The 22444-nt window shown below is 42.8% G+C and overlaps 1 protein-coding gene across 7 annotated transcripts in view; it reads right to left on the bottom strand.

Annotated features, from left to right (window-relative positions):
• HIVEP2 (HIVEP zinc finger 2) overlaps window positions 1-22444 on the bottom strand; it is a 145819-nt gene that overhangs the window by 66986 nt on the left and 56389 nt on the right. For 2 of the 7 annotated variants that reach the window (XM_056344612.1, XM_056344616.1), the window contains exon 3: window positions 12541-12602. The exons of 2 other annotated variants lie outside the window; for them this stretch is intronic. The gene's annotated coding sequence lies outside the window, so the exon portion shown is untranslated. Of the gene's footprint in view, window positions 1-12536; window positions 12603-21892; window positions 22050-22444 lie in introns of those variants that run through there. 3 more of the 7 variants (XM_056344618.1, XM_056344613.1, XM_056344614.1) reach the window with 3 other exon arrangements.

The following is a 22444-nucleotide window of genomic DNA, read 5'->3' as shown; positions in this document are numbered from 1 at the left end:
CGAGGGATCTGGCAGCATATTCATACATGGTTTCCAGCCTGTTAAAAGGGCTTACCAGCTTACCTGCCTTTGGTTTGGCAACGTTTAGAGCTGTGGTCCTTGGGCACCCAGTATTATCTAATTTCTTTACAAGGCATGCAGTATGTATTTCTGGAAGGTTGGACCTAATCCAGACTACTATGGTTTCCATGGACAGGAAGCCTGAAGGTTTGGGATTAAAACGGCAGGAGGCTGAAAAGAAAACTGAAGACCTGGAAATAACAACTGATGGTCCTGACTCAATCATCGCTGAGAACACTGCAGCTCTTACAAATGTGATCAACAGCCCGGAGAATAACCTCAGATAAAGGGCTAGGGTTTGGAGGACAGTGGAAAGCTCCTGCAAGTACAGTTACAAGACTGGTTCTGGTACACTTTTGCATATGAATTTCAACCAGTTTTCCATAGTATCATGTAGGAAAACACAACATAAAAGACTGTAGCTATCTGATCTACCCCAGCATGTCTCATTTAAAGGAAAACTGCTGCTGCCTAAGACCTGTGACAGAAGCCCTCTTCTTCCTCCAGCTGTGGAAGCTGGAGGTGCTCCTGGCTCCTGTCCCCACTTGCTCTTCACTGGCTACAGGCTCATGTTTCCTACCTCAGTCAATGTCAGCCCTCCACTGACCTGCAACCATGGCCAGTTCAGATGACTTTGCCCGGAGTAAGGAACAGAGCACTTCTAATGCTCTTTCAACAAGCAGACTGGTGGAGTAGTAAACTTCCAGCTAGTAAGCAATGACAGTCCATGGGCAGAGTGTCATCTTCAACCTTTGTGGCCCCTTGCCACCTGTCCACTCCCCGAGACCTACAGCATAGATGAAGAGTTATAGAAAATGCAATATAGAAAGTTTTGCTTTCTGTATCACTACAGAACTAACTGAAGAAGTAAGCTTACCAGCAACCCTACTGAACTTAAAAGCCCTAAGTAACAACGATGTTACCATGATGTGGTACTTGACAGAAGACTCATTACTTTGGGGCAGACACACAGGTTTTATCGTGAATTTTCAGGACTCACGGATGCTGTTGTGGGCAAAGTACCACCCTGATACCCTTTTGTGATAGCCAAGACAACAAAGTCAGAATAAAATAAAGACTGAAACAACGTACTAAAGCAATCCCTCTCTAAACTACCTTTATTCACTACCCCAGAGAGGTCACTAAAAAGCAATATATTTTAGAGAAGAAAATCACTGACTTTTAAACACCAATGGCAATGCAGATGAGCAGAGCCTCCACTGAATTTATTCATGTCTGTGTCCAGAAGTCAGATGCCAACTCACATGGGTACCCTACCACTAAATGACAGAAAGAGGCCTTATGGCTGACTTACAGAGACTGGCAGGGATTAGCTAAACCTGGTTTCTGAGGGTGTTTCCTATTAACCTGAGGTATGTTCAAGGTCTGGTTGCCCCAGGAAACAGACAAATGGAAAAAAGGGTTTTAAGCTATTTTCTCTCTCTGCTATGTTCACCAGAGCTTTAGTGTAGCTGCAAGCAAAAGACTAAGGACTGGCAAGCTGGCAATTTGACTGACATTTATGCCCTTAAAACCTCAAGGTTTGATTCTGCGTTAGGGGTGCTGCTCAAAATTACTAAAAACAGGAAAATGGTGAGAGGCCACACTGACTGTAGCAAGGCCAGCTGAGGAAAAACTGCCCTAGGAAAGGAGCCAAGAAAGCGCATGGGACCTAAAAACGCTTCCAGATAACACAGTCAACATGCTAGGCAGCAAAAATGTTTCTGCCAGGAAAAGATAATGCCACTGCTAAGAAACATAATAAATCAAGTTAAAGGCTTCTTGTGAGGAAAAAAAGACACAGCAAACAATAGTGATCATTCGGAAACTCAGACACAAAGAGTAAGAAAGGTGGTAAGTTAGAGAAAGAAGGACAAAAAAACCCTACTGAATTCTGCATCTCCAAAGAGTTATTCAGATTCCCATTGAGTGTTTCCAGAGATGAATGCCACCATCTTTGCTTCAGGAAGTTACAACAGATATACTAAAATTCAGTCAGTTATATCCCAAACCACTATCACACTGTTTCAGAACCTTTGTGACCACCAGAAACTGCTTAAATGATAAAAGAGCAAGCACTCAAAGCTATTTGTCTATCAGGACTACTTCACAGGAGACAAAGCAGAATTAGGAGACCCCAGGAAAAGGCTCCAGGCAGGCTCACTCGACCTGATCTGCCTAGTGTGCCCTTATGATATGGTGAAGCACTTCTCACCACTTCTCTAAGGACTGCTTACTAATACACCAGTCCTACACTAGTCTCAAATGGGATTTAAAGAGGATAAGTAACTGGAGTCAGAATTAACTTTGCTGGGGATACCCCTTTTCTTTCATTCTGACAAATCAAAGAAATCCTCAACATGAACTGCAGATCCAGGTTTCAGCACCTATGTTCCAGTGTTTTTCATACTACTTAATCATGACTCGACCCAGCAATGAGCAATAAAGTCCCCAATGGGTTTGCAGATCACCACAGCAACATGATTAGAAAGCTGGATCCAAGTATCATAAAAGTCAATGGAACTTGGACTGAGCCCCAAGAGAAATGATCTTCCCTGCTATGAGTGGTTAGCTATACATTATGCTTCTTCTGTTGATAACTGTGAATCTTTCCCCATGCACCCATTTTAACTACTTAACAACAGAGCCTGCTTTTGAACAATATAGTGTCATAAAAGAAATCACAACCTGGAATACAGAAAACATGTCTTCTGTACCCTGGGATAAATTAAAAATTCCACTGACTACAGTAACTATTGAGTAAGACTCAGTACTCAATACTATTACCTAAAGGTATGCACATGTGCACATAAACACACATGCATCAGCTTACTGATCTGTAGGTCTTCTAAACCCTTCTCTGGGAACTAGCACTGTGACAAACATTTGTAGGAGAGATGTAGTTTGTGTGGTCATAGAGACACAGAGTGTATCTCACCTCATGTGTAATATCATTCTCTGAAATTTTATACATTTCCCTTCTTTAAAATACGGAGATATTTCTGTGTGGGAAAAAAAAAGTTTTATTCTAAGGAAGAAAACAAAATGCTTTAAGAATAGACTACAAATTTATAAGATATTTTAATTTTAACACAGAATTGAAGAGATTACTCATAAACACTAACACACTATTGAGTTTATGTAATAATTATTTGGCATTTTACATGTGCTATAACATGTAAAGTAATACTGGTAATATTTCTAGCTTATATGCTGTTCTTAGCACAGAGGGCTTTTTTGTCAATAGGGCCATGATAATTCACATACTAACTGGAAGAACAAGTTAATCTGGTAAGAGTTGTACCTGAAGAGAACAAAAATCACAGAAACATTTGGGTTGGAAGCCACCTCTAAATGGGTCATCCTAGATCATCTATAATAGACACATCTAGTCTAGCCATGACTGACTCCACACCCTCCCATGGCAGTTTGCTCCACTGACCTAAATGTTGTGTAGTAGTAACCCCTTTCCAGTATCGAACAGTCCAGCAAAGTATTCCCTGCTGCAGCTCAACCGCAGTATTCTTCCCCCTTTCTCTTCAATGACATGTGAAAGTACCTTGCCCTGTTCTTTCCAGCCCTTTTGCACACATATGTGCAGTTAAAGCTCTCACACTTTCTCCAGACTCAACATACCTGGGCTTCTTGTCTCAAATACTTTTTCATCTTGACTTTGGGCTTTTCCACCTTCCTGAAGAGTCCTGTGAATTGAGGTTACCTTTTGGTAATTATTTTGATTTATTATTTGATGATTTTGTGGGCTGAAGAGGATTTGAAACATTTGCACCAAGTCTAGTTAGGAATTTATTTTATGAGGCTTGAAGTTACAAGTATGTCATTGCACATCTTCCTGCTTTAGAATCATAGAATCATTTAGGTTGGAAAAGACCTTTGAGAACATCAAGTCCAACCGTTAACCCAGGACTGCCAAGTCCACCACTAAACCATGTCCCTAAGCACTGCATCTATGCATTTTTTAAATGCCTCCAGGGATGGTGATTCCACCACCTCCCTGGGCAGCCTGTTCCAATGCCTCACCACCCTTTCAGTGAAGAAATTTTCCCTAATATCCAATCTTTATAGATATTTGTTCTTTCAAATTTAATATTGTTCTCCCAAGAAACACCTTGAGAAAATCACCCATACAAGATCAATACGCACATTAATAAGACAGCTGGAATTCAATCCTGCTGTTCTTCAGGATGTGCTCTGTAATTCCAGGGAACTTCCACCCAAATTTGAACAAGGAGTGTTACTTCCTTATATAAATGTATGTCACCTCCATCAGGCATTGCTGGGAGTGAAGCCTCATCAACACCAAGTTTACCTGAGCATTTATAGAGAGCGTCTGAAGGCCTTTAAGGCCACGCTAAGTTCCAGTAGCAGGACTTAAAAGCATCTTAAAAGCTGCTTCTGGTAAGCCTGGGCAGGCTGCAGTCATGGCAAGGGCACCATATACTTTGATTTTTAAATAACAGCCTTCTTCTGATACATATTAATGACCGTGACACGCTTGTGCTCCCAGCACAGAGGAGGTCCAAGAGCACAGGAGAAGCTGGTGGCCTGCTCATGCTCACAGAGGGAGTCATTGGGTGGGCTGCCTGGAGTCACACACTGCAAGTGCAAAGCATGTGCTACCAGCACGTGCTGGTCCTAACTCTGCTAGTGCCTAACACAGACCTCTCTGAGTGACTTCTGAGCAACCCGTACAGACAGACTGGGGTGGTCAAATTCTCCATCGGCAACGGAACATCTGTGCCAGTTCCAGTACCTGAGGATTCACAAATATTTCCACAGTCATGGATTTAAAATGCAGTATTCATTTGGCACACCACTGTATCACAATGTGCATGTACTGAAGTAGAACCTGGGACTTTAAATCAATTACTTGCCTGTAACATAAAACAAGTCTATTTTCCCAATGAAAATATATGCCTAAAGAAGGTGGTAAAGAAGGGGCTCTCACACATGTAGGGGAGACCTTTTTTTTCTTCTGTTTTCACTGAAACATTGGCAGAGGGTATCCAAATGGCTCGTTCCACAGTTGCTTTGAATAGCTGCAATATAATACTCATCCAACTTGTTTTCAGAATCAATATGAGGAAGGTTTGGGTTTTCTAGTTTTTCAGTTTCAACAAAGAGAGGCCACTGCTGCTGGGACTGACTCTGCCTATTGCCAGCACAAGAACCTGAAAACATGCTTAACAACAGCATGGCACGAGCAATTTCTATATTAAAGAGATAGCTATAAAGTTTGATAGAAAGAGACAAGCATTACATTTTCCAATATGCAACTCAGAAGACAGACTCAGGGACCATAACATGAATTATATAACCCAACACGCATTATGTCATCTGAGACCTTGGTTAGGCCACTACTTTTTTTGTATATGCATATATACACATATGTATGACTTTTTCCCTCAGACAACTGTCAAGTTACATTCCTTATATAATGCTGCTGCAGCACTAACCTGAAGCATAATGACTGTGCTCGTTACAGGGTTATTACGAGTTCTGGGATGAAGAGCTGTCAATAATTTGATTTGCTCCATATAAGGTAAAAAAAATCTTTGATGTAAAGGGAATCCCAATTATATCTTTTTGAAACAGTAATTACAGTAATAACCAGATTAAAAGCGGTATCTACAGGTCTCCCGCCGGCAAGGCACGCAAGCCTGTGTCTCAGTGGGTGCACGGGACAAGGAGACAGGGTACTGCAATCTAAACTGCTGGGTCAGGCCTCGGTGTACAATCCCCTGCATGCCTGCATGAAAGAAGATGGTACAGAATACAGCAGTGCTCATGGACAAAGAAATTCTATGTTTTCTGTATAAATGAAAACCCTATACACAGTAAATTTTCTTGATTGTTCGGTCTGGCTTTTATTTTTTGTTGTTTTTGCTGTCAGTTCAGTGCAGCCTATTAACAACTGTGAAAAGAAATGGCCTTCAGCAGGATTTACACTCCAATCAAACAATCTCAAATTTCTTTCAGAAAAAGATCTATTGAACTGGTTCTCCAGTTTTCACGTAAGTCAGGTCCAGCTTTTAGATGCTGGCCTTATGTTGTAATTGTGTATTGCCAATGAATTCCTATTTAATATAATGCAAGATAAGCTGATACCTGTGCAGCTAGGTTCCAAATACATTGCATCAATTGATAACAGCACAAGTAGGTAAATCTCTAACACCTTCCTGCCCATTTATATGGAAGGGGTTTTGGCCATCTTTTTTTTTAGAGACCTCTCACCTAAAGGTCTTTTAAAGGCATCACCTCTTGTGAACTGTGAGAGAGGCTTTTGTTGCTACAAGTTCTCACAGGAAAAAAGCAAAGGTGTTCCTTTCCTGGGGTTTCAGTTTAGCCCTTACCACGAACATTGCAAAGTATACACGGCATTCTGTTCAAAACCCTTATTGTTCTTCATCATGGGCTTATTACCGTTCGCCTACTGGCCACATTTGTATGGATCAGTGCAAAACCACAGACCTCTGAAACGCTTCCAGCAGCTGCCCGTTTGCCTGCTCACTCGGTCCCCACCCCCCCCGAAGCCCATGGGCTACTTCAGCACAGCCAGGGCTCAAGAGCTGGAGCATCAGACCCCTCTGCCATCTCAATGAGAAGTTTTGATGTCCAACACTCACGTGTAAAAGCCACTGAGGCTAAAATTAAAACCCCAGAAACAACATGGAATGCAGATAAGTCTACTTCAGTGTCTTATCAGTGGTTTTAATTTTCTAACAAACCAGGAAAAAAGAAGAAATTAAAACTTAAGGCTTCTGCTCCATCCTCATCACCTTCTTGTGTTCAGGCAGTTTATCTGATGCAGCAAAACACAAACCAGACACGGTAAGATAGCCCTGTTCCACAAGCTCCCTAATATATTGCACCTCCAATTCCCAGGCTCTGACCCACAACCCAGCACCTCGCAGAGCCCCCCTGGACCCAGTCCCTGCAGGGCGAGCCAGCAGCTCGTACCCTCTGCTTTCAGCCAGGCGGCATGGGTTTGCAGCTAGAGGTGGGAGAAAGGCTGCGAAGAGCGAGCAAACCTTCCCACCACCAGTGTCCTTACCCATCCCCACCGCTCCTCCATTGCCACCCAGAGCCTCCTCTTTTGGGCTCCGTCCCCACCCCCACTGCCCCCCCTCCCCCCCCGGGCCCCCCCGGGCGCCGCCTTCTGGGACCGGCACCAGCTCCGCTCCCCGCCTGAGATGCCGAGGAGTGATGACCAAGAGTCTGTTCCCGCGCAATCCACCCCAAACCATAACTCTAAATGTATCTTCCAATTCTACTCATGTATTTATAGGCCCCTGCACAGGGACATATTATTCTTTCAAAAATATTACAGGAAAATGCTGCAAATGATTGCCATAAAAAAACCCTCCATCATAATTTCATTAAAAATTAACAAAAAGAAAGCATTAGTGTTGTCCTGCCAGCTGGGGGGGGGGGGGGGGGGGGGGGCGGAGGTGTCTCACATTATTGAATTGAGAATGGCAGCAATGGAAAGCCTTTTTAGATTGGTGTTTCCATTCTTTCCTCTTTTGCTTGGTTCAAAAGTCCTGCATAATTAATACTGTAGTACTTAATAAATGCTTATGAACCTACTACTCTCTGCTCTTTCCGTTTAATTAGGTGATCGACTTCAGGCGTACTATAAATTATAATGACAATTAAATTACTTTTTTAATGTGCACACTTAAAAGATTTATAAACAGGAATAGAGTAGTACAGTGCACTGAAAACTAGAAATACCATGAACCGGAGAACAGCACAAAATAATCCCATCTAAAGTATCTCTCCAGACCTGCAATGACTGGGAGATATGGTATTTACCGTGTCTGGTACAACCACAGAGAATCGTGTATTTCTGTCTGAATGCCTGCATACATATGCCCCTTTTAACTTTTTCTTCTAGAACTTACATATCTCACTTGGCTTCATGGCAGGAACCTACAGCAGTTGAAGAAGAAGTCAGGCTACAAACTTCAGCATCTCTTAGGTAAAACATTCGCAAAAAGTGGAAGACCCTTTCCCTTCTTTGAAACAAATCGTAAAACTTCTACCTCATTTCATCATAACACTGCCATTGTTAAAACTTTTAGGGGGTCAAAATACACCACGGTATTCCAGCTGGCACAGGCAAATCATCAAAGACCATGGGTTTCATCATCTCACGAACAGACCTTTCCTAGTCAGGAGACAGAAATGTCCATCTGAGACTATTTCACGCCATCAGCACCACACACAGCAACAATCAAAGTCAGCTCTTCTGATCCTGTTATGCCATCTAGGACTCATTCCCCTGTCACTTACAGCAAGGTAAATTATAACTAAATTCACAAAGCTAAGAGAATTGCATATATAAAAAAATGAGTAAGAATCAGACCTGGCCTTCACTTCAAACCGGTGCTCAGAAAAGTACAACTGATAAACTAAAAATACTCTTTAATTTTAAATAGTTTAAGATACTAAGAGAAAACCTACCTAAATGTCCAGACATTTCCAACCCCTGGTTGGTCATTGAAAACAAAGAAATCATCTTTTCTTCTACAAGTTACCTGTCACCCACATGGAGAGACAACAGCATTTGTTTTAAATCACACTGTATGCTATATTGGTGAAACTTTCTCATGTAAAAAAAGTCATTAGAATTTGGGCTAGAGGAGATGCTTTCCCATCTGGGAGCTGAATCTGGTTTGGTGTGACTATTCCTGTCTGTTAATTTAGCAGTATAAAGTATAACTGTACATTCTTGGCATACTTACAGGGGATGCTGGCATCTCTGTAACCAGAACTGCTTTCAGAGATGGGAAAAAAACCCAGACCGGGCAATTCACAGCGCGCTAGAATAATGATGGGTAATTCAGTGTTTTAAGCATCGTCTATCAACAGTGTTGAATAGTCAAAAGGGAAATGAATTTAAATATATTGCCAAGACACAGTGCTGTGACAATTGTCTCCGGTTTTCCTTTTTAATACAGAAAAAAAAAAAATCCCAGACACTCGTCTCGTTCACACCCAGTGAAGCTGAGTGGAAAGCAGATCAATCCCACAGCTTCCTCGTGTGTCTGTCCACCTTGACCAGCGCAGGGCAGGGCCAGAAAAGGTACAGGTAGATGAGAAAATGCCGGGAGGTTGAGCAGTGTGGTGAATCACAGGGAGCCACTTTGTCTGCAGCTTCCGCTCTTGGAGGAGCTGTGTGGGGCTGAAACAATGGCTCTGCTATGGAGCTGTGTCTCACCCACCTCATCTACAGCTGGTGATGGATGATGGGTCAAGAGGGCAGCAGACTTTGGGTGCACAACCCTTAAATACTTTATCAAAGATGGCAAAAGGCCACGTACTACAATAACACAGCAAATACTTCCTTTTGCTGTAGAGCAGACAAATTCCTTCCTCTCTGCTGGCTAAATCTGAAGCTTTTGGTTCATGGCTCAGAGTGTATGCAAATCCTATATTCGCAAAACATACGTGTAAATAGTTGTGGGTTTTTTCCTGAGACCGTTTCGTTGTAAACATTCTCACAGAAATGAAAAGTCAGCCCTATCTGTGCTGAAATCCTATGCAGTCATAAATATGTAGTTCTAGGGATTTATGGGGTTTATGGACAATAAAAGAAGGCACGTTTCACTCATTTTAAAAATTGAAACTGCACAGTAAAAGTTGAAAAAATTTGTAAAACTGTAACTCATCCAAACTTTCCATACTGGAAGGGTTTCCTGAAAGAAAAGCATACTGATTTCATAAAAGTGAAAAGTTCCATAAAAAATAGAAATTTTGTCCCTGGTTTAAATGAAGATTAATAAAAGTAATAGGCCTTGTGATATAACAAGGTAGTTCAATACTAACAGTTTAACAGTATTGTTCTGCTACCCAGTGAATTATAATTTAACAAGACATATGAGATGAGTTGGAATACCTTCACGCCATCATAATATCTTTCTGGAGAATAAAACTGAAGCAACATTTAAAATGTTCTGAAATACGATATCTTACTGTACAAGAGTTGTCAAGGGTTTGTCCCAGTTTAGAGCAGAGGTAAATTATTTCAGAACTTTCTGCCATTTAAATGCTCTTCCAACCACTTTTGTCTTCCATTCCTCCTTAGCTCCTTCTCTCTCTGTTTATCCCCCAGAGATCTTCAAAACTTGATCTAACTGCTCTGAATCTGACAAGATAACTTAATGCTCTAACAGGACAGAAAACTGTGGCTTCATGTTTGGTTTCTAAAGGCAGCAGCACAAAGGAATCTCCAAAGAAGCCTCCAAATCGCCTGTGACCACTTCAGCTCCCTTTACCCGCTGATGGGAGCATGAGCAACTGAAAGGCAGCCACTTCGCTGCCCACCCATGTGGCCCCAGGAGCTGAGGTAATGCTGTCATAATGGAAACCCTGATCAACAGCAGCAACACCTAATATTGGCTCATAACTTTCCCAGTTTGGAGGCAGCAAGCTGTGCCATCCCACTGCGCACCTCGCAGCGACATGGGAGACCTGCTCCTTCGGCCTCCAGGTGCGTCAAGGTAGAAGAAACTGGACATTTTCCTCCCAAAGATCTTACAGCATTTTATGCTACAGCAAAGGATTAGCATAATTTCAATCAAATGTTGTATTACAAATCTCACCACAGATTTTGAACTTGCATGCTCCAGAACTGAGCAAAATAAATGGTGCTTCTGTTCAGAAAATGGAAGGTCTCGGGGTGGAGATATCTCAACTTTCTTATTGCCCTATTGAATAGATTACAAGCAGGCCTGTCATCTCTAATTCAACCAAGTCTAAATTTCAGATTAATCACAGAATCATAGAATCATTTAGGTTGGAAAAGAGCTTTAAGATCATCAAGTCCAACCATTAACCTAGCACTGCCAAGTCCACCACTAAACCATGTTCCTAAGTACTACACCTACACATCTCTTAAATACCTCCAGGAATGGTGACTCAACCACTTCCCTGGGCAGCCTGTTCCAGTGCTTGACATTAACAAATTAAAAAATAAGTGATTTTAATTAATGGCCATAATGTGTACTGAAAAGCTTCTAGAGAAATAAAAGCTTTTGCACAGTCTCTGTCACCCAGAAAAGAAATCTGCACATAGGTAACCTGCCCTCTGAGTACTTTCATTCCTTTTTCAGAGTGTGAAGCTAAGACTGGCATCAAACTGCATTGTATTTTCAGCACATTTTCCATCTGAACTGAGAGGCACCTGAGCAGCCACAGTGATGTCCCAGAGAAAACCATTTTGAATATAACCTTTCTGCTACACCCACCTTTAGCTCATGGCCCAGCACGCTGCTCCCTTTTACTCATCCAGGTAAGGAGAAGCTGACAGCCGGGGGAGGGAAGAGATTGGAAACCATATGGAGCTAGAGTCAATTTTCGGCATGTTATTTGTGAATAGACACAAAAGAGATAAATGCTGGCATGCATAAATTCATATTTTATCAATATCTATTCTGGTACTTACTGTCAGAGTAATTTATTCAAAAAAAGGCTTTTAAAGGAAAACACCGGTTTAAAGAAAACCCAAAATCCTTAGAGACACATTCTAACCCTGACTTAACTCCTCACCACAGCCAGTCCAGGATCCCAACGGTGTGAAGCAGGAGGCAGAAGCCCACTCGCTGCGTTTATCTACCAAAGCCAAAAGGGCAACTAGTACAAACAACCAAGAACCCAAGAGAGAGTTTCTTCAGGCCACTGCCCAAAACAAGTCCCCTGGGAGCAGGGCTGCTCCAGCAGGGCTGACGACCAGCCTGGCACAGGGAAGCACTGGGGGTCCACGCCTGAGCTGCTCATGCAGAGGGCAGGCAGAGCTGACGGTTTTGCATGCAGTAACTTGTACTGGCAAAGGCTATCAAAATTACAAGGATTCACTAGTTTTGCTGCCTGTAGTTGCTGTACCTACAGATGTTCAGTTTCACTTCTCAGACTTATTCAAATTATCCAGCCCTCATGGGTTTGCAAACCTGAGCTGCAAGTCTCAACCGAGAAGGGGATTTATTAAAAGACTGCTGGTGCATCTGACTGTGACAAAATGCGAAAATAAAAAAGCAATGAAACATATTGAACGTCTCTGAACCCCATATTATGTTTGGTCTGGATCCAGTGGACACGTTTGATTTCCATTGACTTCCCTATCACAGACTGTTATCTCCCCAAACTGTGTTCTAAGACCAGCACACAACAGAGGCAGAAGGACAGTAGAGCAAAAGTATCTGTGACAGTCACTTACTCCATCAGTCAGAAACTGAAAAATAAAAGAGCCACTTCAAATGCTAACAGAACGCAAAAACTGATCGCTTCCTTCCAGAGGAGGGCAAAAGACCTTATTTGCAAGTACTGATCAGAACACATGCCGTGGCAGAGAATGTCTGGACTCTGTTCATGGCCCTTAAACAGCTCTGTGTCTGGGTTTAGGCAAATGGTTGGAATTTTCTATGCTTTTTCAAAATAGTAATAAAAACACATACCCACCTCACAGAATAGAGGCTTCATCTGTGTTTCTAACTCACTCACAGCTTCTTAAGTAGGCAGTCCTGCAAAAGTGCAGATTACCATTATTTAGATTTTGTCTTCTTTAAAAAATGTTAATCCTGCCTGTTGCCCCGGGGGGTGGGTGGGGGGTGGGGGGGTGGGGGGGGGAGTTGCCAGGTAGGAACAATTGTGGATGCAAAATCAGCATCTGTGCTTGGAGGCTGGTGTCAACCTCCTGCCTCACATGTACATGTACATCATATTCCTACATCTTCCACAACACATAACATGAGTCTATGAACAGGTCAGTAGGACACAAGCCAAGCAATGCACATCTACATCAGAATGCAGAACAAACAAAAAAGTGGGCATTTTTAAGATCCAAACTCTTTCCCAAGAACCTCATTTCTTGCCGGTCACACAGTCTGGGTGTGACATGTAAGAAACAGCTTTCTGAGGCACTGCGGTGTCTTCTGAATCACTGCCATTACCCGAGAAAACCCCAGGAAGTGGTTTTGATGAGAAGCTGGACCTGACTTGCGTAGGTATCAGCTGATGCCAGAGTACACACAGCACAAAGCCCTAACAATACAGACATTGTGAAACCAGGAATAACCTCCTCTTATCTCCTGTAGTCTGGGAAATCATTTCTAACCTGGTGGCTACAGAACTCCGGAAAAAGTTGAACAGTTAATTATTCACTGTGCATTTCATAATTAATCTCCATTTCAGGCCAAATCTTTGTGTGCCCATAACGACATGAAGATCTTCAGTGAGGGAAACAACAGCATTAGCTTTTGGACCTCCTTCTGCAAAGCAATTCGTTTTTCCATAAACAGTTGCTATTAAGCAAGGACAAAGCAACAAACCAGCCATCTGTGTAAACCGATTTAAAAGGATGGTGACCTCATGTAATTTTTCAAACTAACACTCTCCATTTAACTTCTGCACACCCTGTCCTACCCCAGCAGATGCTGGGTTCCAGCAGGTCCTCGGGTGAGCACAGTGCTTCCTCTTTAGGGAAAGCTGGTACTTCAAAGCTGTAGAGATTTCAAACCTGTGAAAAGAGCATGTCAATGAAAATATCTCAGCATATATGGAAGCAGGACAACCTAGGTCGCCCACACACCCCAGAGGGTGTTGCCACATAGGTCTGCCCTATATTTGCCAGCTGAGCTTCCTAGAGGTATGAGGTCAAGCAAGCACAAAGGTTCAGATCACCAACAATAACACAATCCCTGCTGAAGTGTGTGCTTTCTTATGACCTGGCAAGAAGCCAGCAGAAGCATGGATGGCAACCACATCAGAAAGGAAGACGAACCTGGCAGCCATTCAGCAGAACTCAGGAATCCACACACAGCACAGCTATCCTGTACACACCTGAGACGGCCACAGCACCCACAGAGCCTTCTGCCTCTTTAGACTTCCATCTAATGAAGCTTCAGGCAAAACGTGCAAAATAAAATACCAAATAGAACACGTAGAAACAGGTGTGAGTAATAAACACCCAAGGCCATGTCTTGCACCAGGTCACTTGCAGAACTGCCCTTTATTTCATTTACTTAAGTCAGTCAGAGACACACAAGAGCTGAGAGCAGGGTATAGAGGAAGATGTTGGTGATACCAGACCACTGGCAGCACAACACAAGGATGTACGCAAACTCCTTTCCAAAGGCATGTGGACTACAAGCACTTCAGTACCAAACAAGGTAATTGACAAAAATGTGTATTGTCTTCCCTTTTCCAAGCACCAGAACAACGTGGCCGTACGTTACCTTTATTGAAGTGGTAGAAAAAAATGTTTGCATCTCCATTATGTTTCCAATCCATGTAGTGTAGACATGGTAAAAATTACCTCCTACAACGCCAAGGCTCGTTACATTGACTTTTTTTCTTTTTTAGCCTGCATTTTCAAACACTCATTACTTTGCTGCTCCCCTTCGCAAGGCCTGATAGTTGTGTGCCTGATAGTTGTGTCTGCTTTAAAATAATGGCTGTGAGGTGAAAAGTAACTTGCTTTCCTGACCCAGCGCATAACTGTACAAGCGTTTGTGCACTAATAGCCCATCGCGCACATGAAGTGGCATTTCTCTAATCGGCATTTGCTAAATGCAAGGGTACCCTGTAAACACAGTCACTTTTTTATTGACAACCACTTTAATTATCTCACTGTTCATAACGCAGTATCTCCTTTCTGTCATTAGAGAAGAATAAACCGCTACCACCACAGCCACAGTAATGGTATATATTTCAAACTATGTATCAGTGAATACTATTAAAGATTAGCCTTAAAAGACAGAGTAGTATTAACAGCTGTCCTGGGAATTTGTTACAGAAAAGGGAGCAATTCTGACATTTGAGTCGATGTTTCAGCGCCTTTTTGATATGCTTCAGAACAAAAGTTCAAGCTGTATTTCATTTCAGTTTGTCACATCATCTTGCCTGTAAAAGTGAGGACAGAAATTTGTGAGAAGTCGGGCTGATACCGCTTTCCCTTGCCTTCAGTTCTGCTATGTCAGCTGATGCTGGCACACGCAGCGTTATTTCCCTGCTTCCTTTGGGTTTGTCTTTCCTTGGTCACTGCTTTGAGTTCCTACCCAGCCATTTCCAACAGCTCTTCTGCTGGGTGCCACGTTATGTAAAAACTCAAAAATGGCTCAGCAAACATTTAAATCTGCACTACCCTGGCAAGCGGGTAATCCTTGAAGCAAATACTACTTACACAACGGAGTGCCCATGTTTGCTGGCCCACCGTGGAGATGTTGTGCCTCATCTTGTGAGGCTGGAAGGAATGCACACCACTTTGTAACATACCTCTGACTTTCTGTTTCTACTATATAAGCACTTGCTATCAGTTTTTATAGGGACGGAAAATGGAAAAGGGAATTCCTGGAAGAGATTACAATTGTCATACAAGCTTTCGATATCTTTTAAACAGCTAAAGCATTAAATTTTTGGCGGCGCTGTCAGAAGTCTATGAGGGCTTCCTGGCTGCAGTGGAAGAAACAGTACATTTAGTTCAACTACAAGCTGTACTCTTTAAAAAATCCATATGAAAACAGACTCATTATTCACTTTTCTGTTAATATGTGGTTTTGCCCTGAAGTTCAATAGTATTTTTTGTAAGACCTTGCAGTCTCAAGAAAGAACTGCAACTTAGAGCTAACACTTTAATAAACTCTTGTTTATATTATAGTCAAACCAGAACAAACAAAATAAAGCTATAAATGAAATTTTTATACGAAGTCAAGAAAAAGATTCATGTGTCTGAATATTTTTGTTACAGTATGGTAGGCACGATTATTATTTCCTGTAAAGCTGAACTGTAGCTCTAAAGAACTGGAAGAAGGCTACTCTGGGAATAGAGCATGGATATGAGTTGAGCCTCTGAAGAATAGCTAGATATAAATACCATACAATTTTAATGTAAAACTCCCATCAGGTATTCTGGGAATTTTACAGTGGAGCAACAGCAAGATATGGCCATGAAAAATCTGTTTTGAGTCTTCAAAATACCGCCATGTTGGATTTCTGCAAATGCCTCCCTTTGTGGTAAAAAGTGCCAAAAATTTTCAGGAAGAAGGTTGCAGTGAGACAGGCAAGAAAATGACCTTCCTTAAAAGTGATCATAGAATCCCAGAAATTAGATCAAAAAGGAAATGGCCAAAGTCTATTAGATCATCTCATACCCAAATAAGAAAAATCTATGTAGTATATTTTACAGTGTTTTGTCCAGGTCACTTTTGAGTTAGTCAAACTTATCAGCTCTTCTGGTTTCCATCAGGAGAACAGATCTTCACCATAATGATTTTTAGTAGTTACAGTAGAACAGATCTTCACTGTAGCTAACCCAATAAACTCTTTGCTCATTTGCAACATTTTAAGCCTTTATACCTCTTTGAGATTCCTATTCCCTTCTAGGTGATCTTGGATTTGTGTCTTTTACCAGTGTGATATCTAATTTAATAACAATCAAGGTAAATAATGCTAAACTAAAAAGAGCAACTGATCTCATTTGCAGCCTTGCTCCCTCCGTAACCAGTGGCAAGCTTCTGGTGGAATAAGACCTGAGCTCCTGGTCAAGAGTCAAGAGGGTGAAAAATCACCACCACTGTATTTAAAAACAGGCTGTACGTCGTCAGCACATGGCCCTGAGCTTTACGGACAATGCAGATCTACTAGCCAAGCAACCTCAAAGGTTCGTATTCCCTTTACTCAATGTGACATTCCGTGAATTGATTGCACCAAGAGAATTTGGTTACTATTACTTCTCCCTGCACATTAGTGAAAGAGAGTTTAAAGTTTTGTGTCTCCTAGTTGTCGTAACACCCATTTCTTTCCTATTCCCAAATTACAGACTTCCAGATTTCCAGCTGGCGTTTGTATATGGAAATGGAATTCCCTGGAGGGGGGGAAGAAGTTTCACACTGCAGACTGATATCCTGCCTCCCGAGCAAGGGATAGCAGATGTCAGGACCTCACAGACTAACTTTGTATCTCCTCTGAACAAAGATGGTCAGAAGCAGCACGCAGAACAATCCCCAAGCACACATTCCATTTGCTGCTTAAAAGTATACACGTGTAAAAGAAAGAAAGCTGCACAGAGTCCATCCTTGAGCATGTTGGAATAAGTCTGTGGGGAAAAAATAACTATCTGTATAAGGAATTTCATATTTTAACTTAGTTGCTATTATTTCTAACTGGCAGAGTAGCAACTAGCAGTTGTGCTTGAGAAAAAGACAGGCTCAACAGGTTTCTGGGAAACTCCTCAATGCTAAAGGCCTGTCTGCAAAGGGACAAAATCATGACATGAAACTAACACTCAGCAAACTCCTCAGCAAGTCTGAATTAGTGCCTTGTACTGCAATCATATTATTAGCTGTTGCAGTGTCATGTAAATCCCTCACAACAGTGATATTTCTGAAGGACCGCTGTACTGTCAGGTGTCCTGACATTATCAAGGCTCCTGGGGATGCCAGTGTGGGGCACTTCTTTCTCGCCTCCTTTATACCAAGTTTCCAAGCCGCTCTAAATGCCTTGCAAAGGGCCAGGGTCTGCCTCAGGAAGATTTTAACCTGGGTTGGAAGGGAGTTTCTTCCCTTGCTATCTATTTGGGGTATGGGACCTCTATACCCAGGATAACCCTGTCCCTTACCTGCCCCGATCTCAGGACTCACGTACAGCTTTGCATCCGAAAGCAGGAGGCTGGCAGGGAGCGCTTGTGGCTGCAAGCAGACGACAGGGACTGCACTGAGTCACTGGCAACACACCACTTGTTGAGCTGTTTGAGGTCCTGCAGGAAAAATGCTCACTTTGTGGCACTAAAGAGGAATACTGCCAAGAGCAAAAATCCCTACAAGAATTACAACGCTGTGTATATACAGGAAACAAAACAGGAGATGAAGAAAAGACTGTGCCACAGTTTACAGGAGTTGGTGCCAGGCTAGTGACGTAAAGGAGGTACCTTCCCGTCTGCCACGGCACACAGGCTTCACCTGCAATATCCTCCTTCCCTCTTCTTCCCCATGTGTGAACAAACAGGTGGATTCCTTTCAAACTAACTCGATGCCAGGGTCATGTTTACAAACCTAATAACCTACTGACGGCCTGGTCCTGGATCTCCAACAGTCTTACGAAAATCGCTGGCCACTTGCAGGAAGGACTGAGCTGAGGAGCAAAGGTTTTGGGACCAAGGTCATCAGGCACAGAGCATGCAGGAAGAGCTGAAGGGTTATCTGACTCCATTCATTCACATTACTGTACGCCGTAACATCAGAAAGATGGAGGGCTTTTCACTTATCAGTGGGATTAAAAAAATGAAATACCACAAAAATGAAATACCAGTACCTTTTTTCACTTTTACAACTTTCCTTTACACTGTATTTTCCTTACACTATTTCACTGCATTGCTCTTCTTCCTCTTCGCTCTTTATTACTCCACTGACTACAAACATCAACAATGTTTATGAGTAACTCCTTATTTTTCCCTGCAGCAAAGTAATGTCTGAATGAGGCGATGGCTAACCCACACTTCCTCCACAACACCTGAAGAAACAAAACCCAAAACAAACCAATGAAACTATGCAAGTCCTTCCTCACACAAGCTGACCAAAATTGGAGTTTCCTACTATTTAGGAGCTGGTTCAATGATTTCAATGGGATTTTATGGAAACACAAAGATCACCTTGAGAAAGCAAGTATTTATGACTATATTAAGATGAATCTGAACCAACACGATCAAAGGATACTGTGTGCCATGAAGTACTGAAATCACTACACTTTGCCTCGTATTTCAGAATACTTTTACAACATATAGCCAGCTCACAGTTAGCAACATATCTCTACTTGCATTAATGATTTTGTTATTGACCGAGTAGCACTGCCTGCTCCACACAGTCACTCTTCACATGAAACAGTACTGTCAGAAGGGAGGGCCATGGCCAAGGTGAGTTTGTATTCCTGTTACTGTTCTCCCCAACCCAGGGCATCTCTTTATTCTCAAGAGTATTTAAGCACTGAGAGTACTTTGTCAAAACAATACAAAACCATTAAATACTGATTCATTGTTATGACCCTCAACAAATATCCGATGCCACAGCAGCTGTACAGAGTGCGCAGTCATAGATGTAACAAGCAGGAGAGAAATGAATTGCATTTAATCTTTCAATAATTTTCAAAATGAAGCCCCTGATATCGCTGTGTCAGATTCAGTCTGTGTTTTCACCTCCCAAGTATGGTAATTACAGTCCCGTGCCCACTGGGAACTAGTTGCACACTGAAACACCAACACGCTTTGCTGGAGGAGGGAGAGGTTTGCCGATGGAGTTATTACAAGATGCAGCAGCAGATCCTTTGACTTCCAGTGAATGTGCAGTATCCGTTGTTCACAACACCTAATTATTTTAACTACCAAAATGAAATACGTGGTTAGCTGTTGTTCAGGGCGACCGACAAGATTTTAAAGGTGGTCACTGAACAGGCAAAGGCTCTTCTGGAAAAACAAGGCTTTAGCCACTGCAGTCATTTTTCATCAGCTCAAGCTGTGCAAGCAGAACTTGGTGCCGGCATTTCAGTCACTGAAGTCAACAGGGTGTAGGCATATGGACCCAGGCATCCACATGGCGTGATTTCCCTGCAGGCTCAGCACCTAGACTGGTTTGTCCTCAACGTGACACCTCTGTCATAGCACACAGGGAGGTACCACACTGCCACATGTCACTTTGGACTTCATCCTCTGCCTTGCAGACAGTCCTAGTGCCAAGGATCACGAAACAGCAGGCAACTCACTAACGCTTTTTCCTGGCAAACAACGACCCTTTCCGAAATGTTTTGAAGGCCTTAGGAATCTTTCTGGAAAGTTGGTGATGCTGAGCTTTTGTACAAATGCTGTAAATGAAAGCTACTCTAAAATACTATCACTAACCTAAAATACAACCCCCCTAAAAATGGGGGGAAATGAGGTCAGTATTAGCCAAAAGATATTAATGTGTTGCTGGACATAATGATTCCTAGAAAGCTGTCGCAAATAATGCATATAGCAACATCAACAGTTGGCAAACTTTGTATTTTCTAAGCACAGTACCTCAGGAAAATTCACTGAATTTTAACGCAAATGACTCAAGAGTCATCATCAAGCTTTCTGTGCTTAACCTTTCACAGATTTTGAATTATATAACCAGTTTGTCATGAATCACAAAGCCTTAGTGAAGTGACTGCAGAAAAAAAAAAAGGTACAGAAACAAGAGTACACTCGTCAATCACAGTTCAATGAAAATCTTTTCATTCCCTCCTTTCCCTTGATCTTCCAAGCCTTTTTTTAACTGCTGCGTCTCTTCCTGTTTCTTCTGTCAAATGCAATTCTCAACCAGCGCTCAACTAGACAGAGAGCAGATGAGGAAACCTGCTTCAGACCCAGTGTGTGTGTTATACCAGGCACCTGTCTGCAAGTAACGGAGAGGTATACGTAACCTGTATTGCTCTGAGCAAGGGCATCCACACTACAACAGCACATGCCTTGCTACCAAAAGCAGCTTTATGTAAGCACTGTGTCAACAAATGCACAGCCATGGGTTAACTGGCTCCTGCAGGAAGCCCGGTTTCATTCATTAACTACGACCTCTAGGCTAGTACACGCAGAGCCGGAGACATACAGGCAAGTTAGAACAAAGCTCCTGTTCTCCCTCTGAAAGTTTTCAAGTCTCAAAATCCCGCACAAAACCCAATCTGCTGTCACCTGAGTGAAAAACAAAAGCAGGCACTCAAACAAGTAAGACCCGTGTGAGAGTTGCAAGCCCAGCCCATGCGGAGGGCCACCTGCCAACAGGAAGAAGTGGTGAGGAGGAATCTGGATCCAGCTGCTGTCCTCCCTCAGCCAAATAATGCCACGCGATAAACAGCATTAAGGACTTTTTTTTAATCATCAATCACACCGAGAGCATCCACATCTGTCATTTTTACTCCCTGCTTGCCAAAAGAAGGGCTTGAGAGACTTCTGAGCTCGAGTTCACAGAGGGCTGGTCTCCTGTTCCCTATCACAGCTGTATGCAGGGGACTGAGCCTGGCAGAGGCAGGAAGAGCAGGGGGGAAAGAAGAAGAAATGACACAGTGCCTTGCCGTAGGGCTGACTCAAGCTGCTAAATTCATCACAGGTAACACAAACATCTTGTATCTGTCTTGCAGCCCCATTTTGCATGTCAGCTTCTGACAGAAAGGCAGAGTGGAAAGAGAAAGAGGGGATAACTCGGTATCTGCAGTCCTTATTTTTGTAATATGAAGCACTGAACCCCAGGAAATCAACTATGCCCGCATCCATGCTCAGTGGGTCACTGTGGCAGGTGCAACTTAACCTTAAAACCACGTAGCCTACTGCACCTTCAGATTTAGCCCAGAGAGCACCCGGGTGAAGCACTCCAATAAATCCACTTGCTGCACACGGGCAAGTAACAAAAAGGGTTAAGAAAACAACCAGGCTGCAGCTGAAAATTCCACAGCACTTCCCTCCCCGGAGCTGCACACAGCTCGCCTCCCTGGGATAAAGCAGAGCAATGCACTGCCCTAAAGATGAGGCAGTTAAACACACTGAAACGCCACTGCCACCGGCGGGCACGTATGGCTGGAGAGCTCAGGAGAGTTAGTCAGAGCATCACGGTCGCTCGGCGTCCTCTGGCACGGCTGCTGCCCGCCGTCCGGGAAGCATAGGGCTACGCATCATCATCATCATCATCATCATCATCATCATCATCATCATCATCATCATCATCATCGGAGCTGGATTCACCGCCCTGCAGCCAAGGAACCCCCTCTCCTTCCCCCCGCCTCAGTCCCCAGTGAACACCCCGTATCTGGGCACTACCTGCCTGTATCAGCAGAGCCATCCCGTGTCTTCAGTCATTCAAGGAATTTAACAGCCTGGAAATTCCTGTTGTCCATTATTTGAGGTCACAGATAAAAACTAAACAGCAGCCGTGACTCCCATCAATCATAAGTCACTCACTGATAGAGTGCATGGTAGGAGACCTACTGATGTAAGCTAGTCACCAGAGAAAATACCCACTGATGACGCATATCCAGGCACAAAAATAGTTACAGGGCCCCCAAAGGGATTATTCAACAGCCTACATTTAGATATTCTTACAAGAGACCCGCAGTCAATTTGCTGCTATTAGATGGCTGTGGAACGTTGAAGTTTAAGTTTCCTCAGCAGACATAACCACAAATAGCTGGTTTAAATAAGCTACTGCAATTACAAGCTGTTTTGTAAATTTTAACACTGCATTATAGGGATTAAGTCTAAACAGAACCACTGGCTATAAAATGCTGTATAGCCTTTGCTCTTACTATTTACTAATTCCTTCTGTATATTAGCCAGCAATCAAAAGAACAATTTAAAATTAACTCACAAATG

The sequence above is a fragment of the Falco biarmicus genome, chromosome 6 (genome assembly GCF_023638135.1).
Source record: "Falco biarmicus isolate bFalBia1 chromosome 6, bFalBia1.pri, whole genome shotgun sequence".
NCBI classification, from domain to species: domain Eukaryota; kingdom Metazoa; phylum Chordata; class Aves; order Falconiformes; family Falconidae; genus Falco; species Falco biarmicus.
This window is presented reverse-complemented; position numbering and strand designations above follow the sequence as displayed.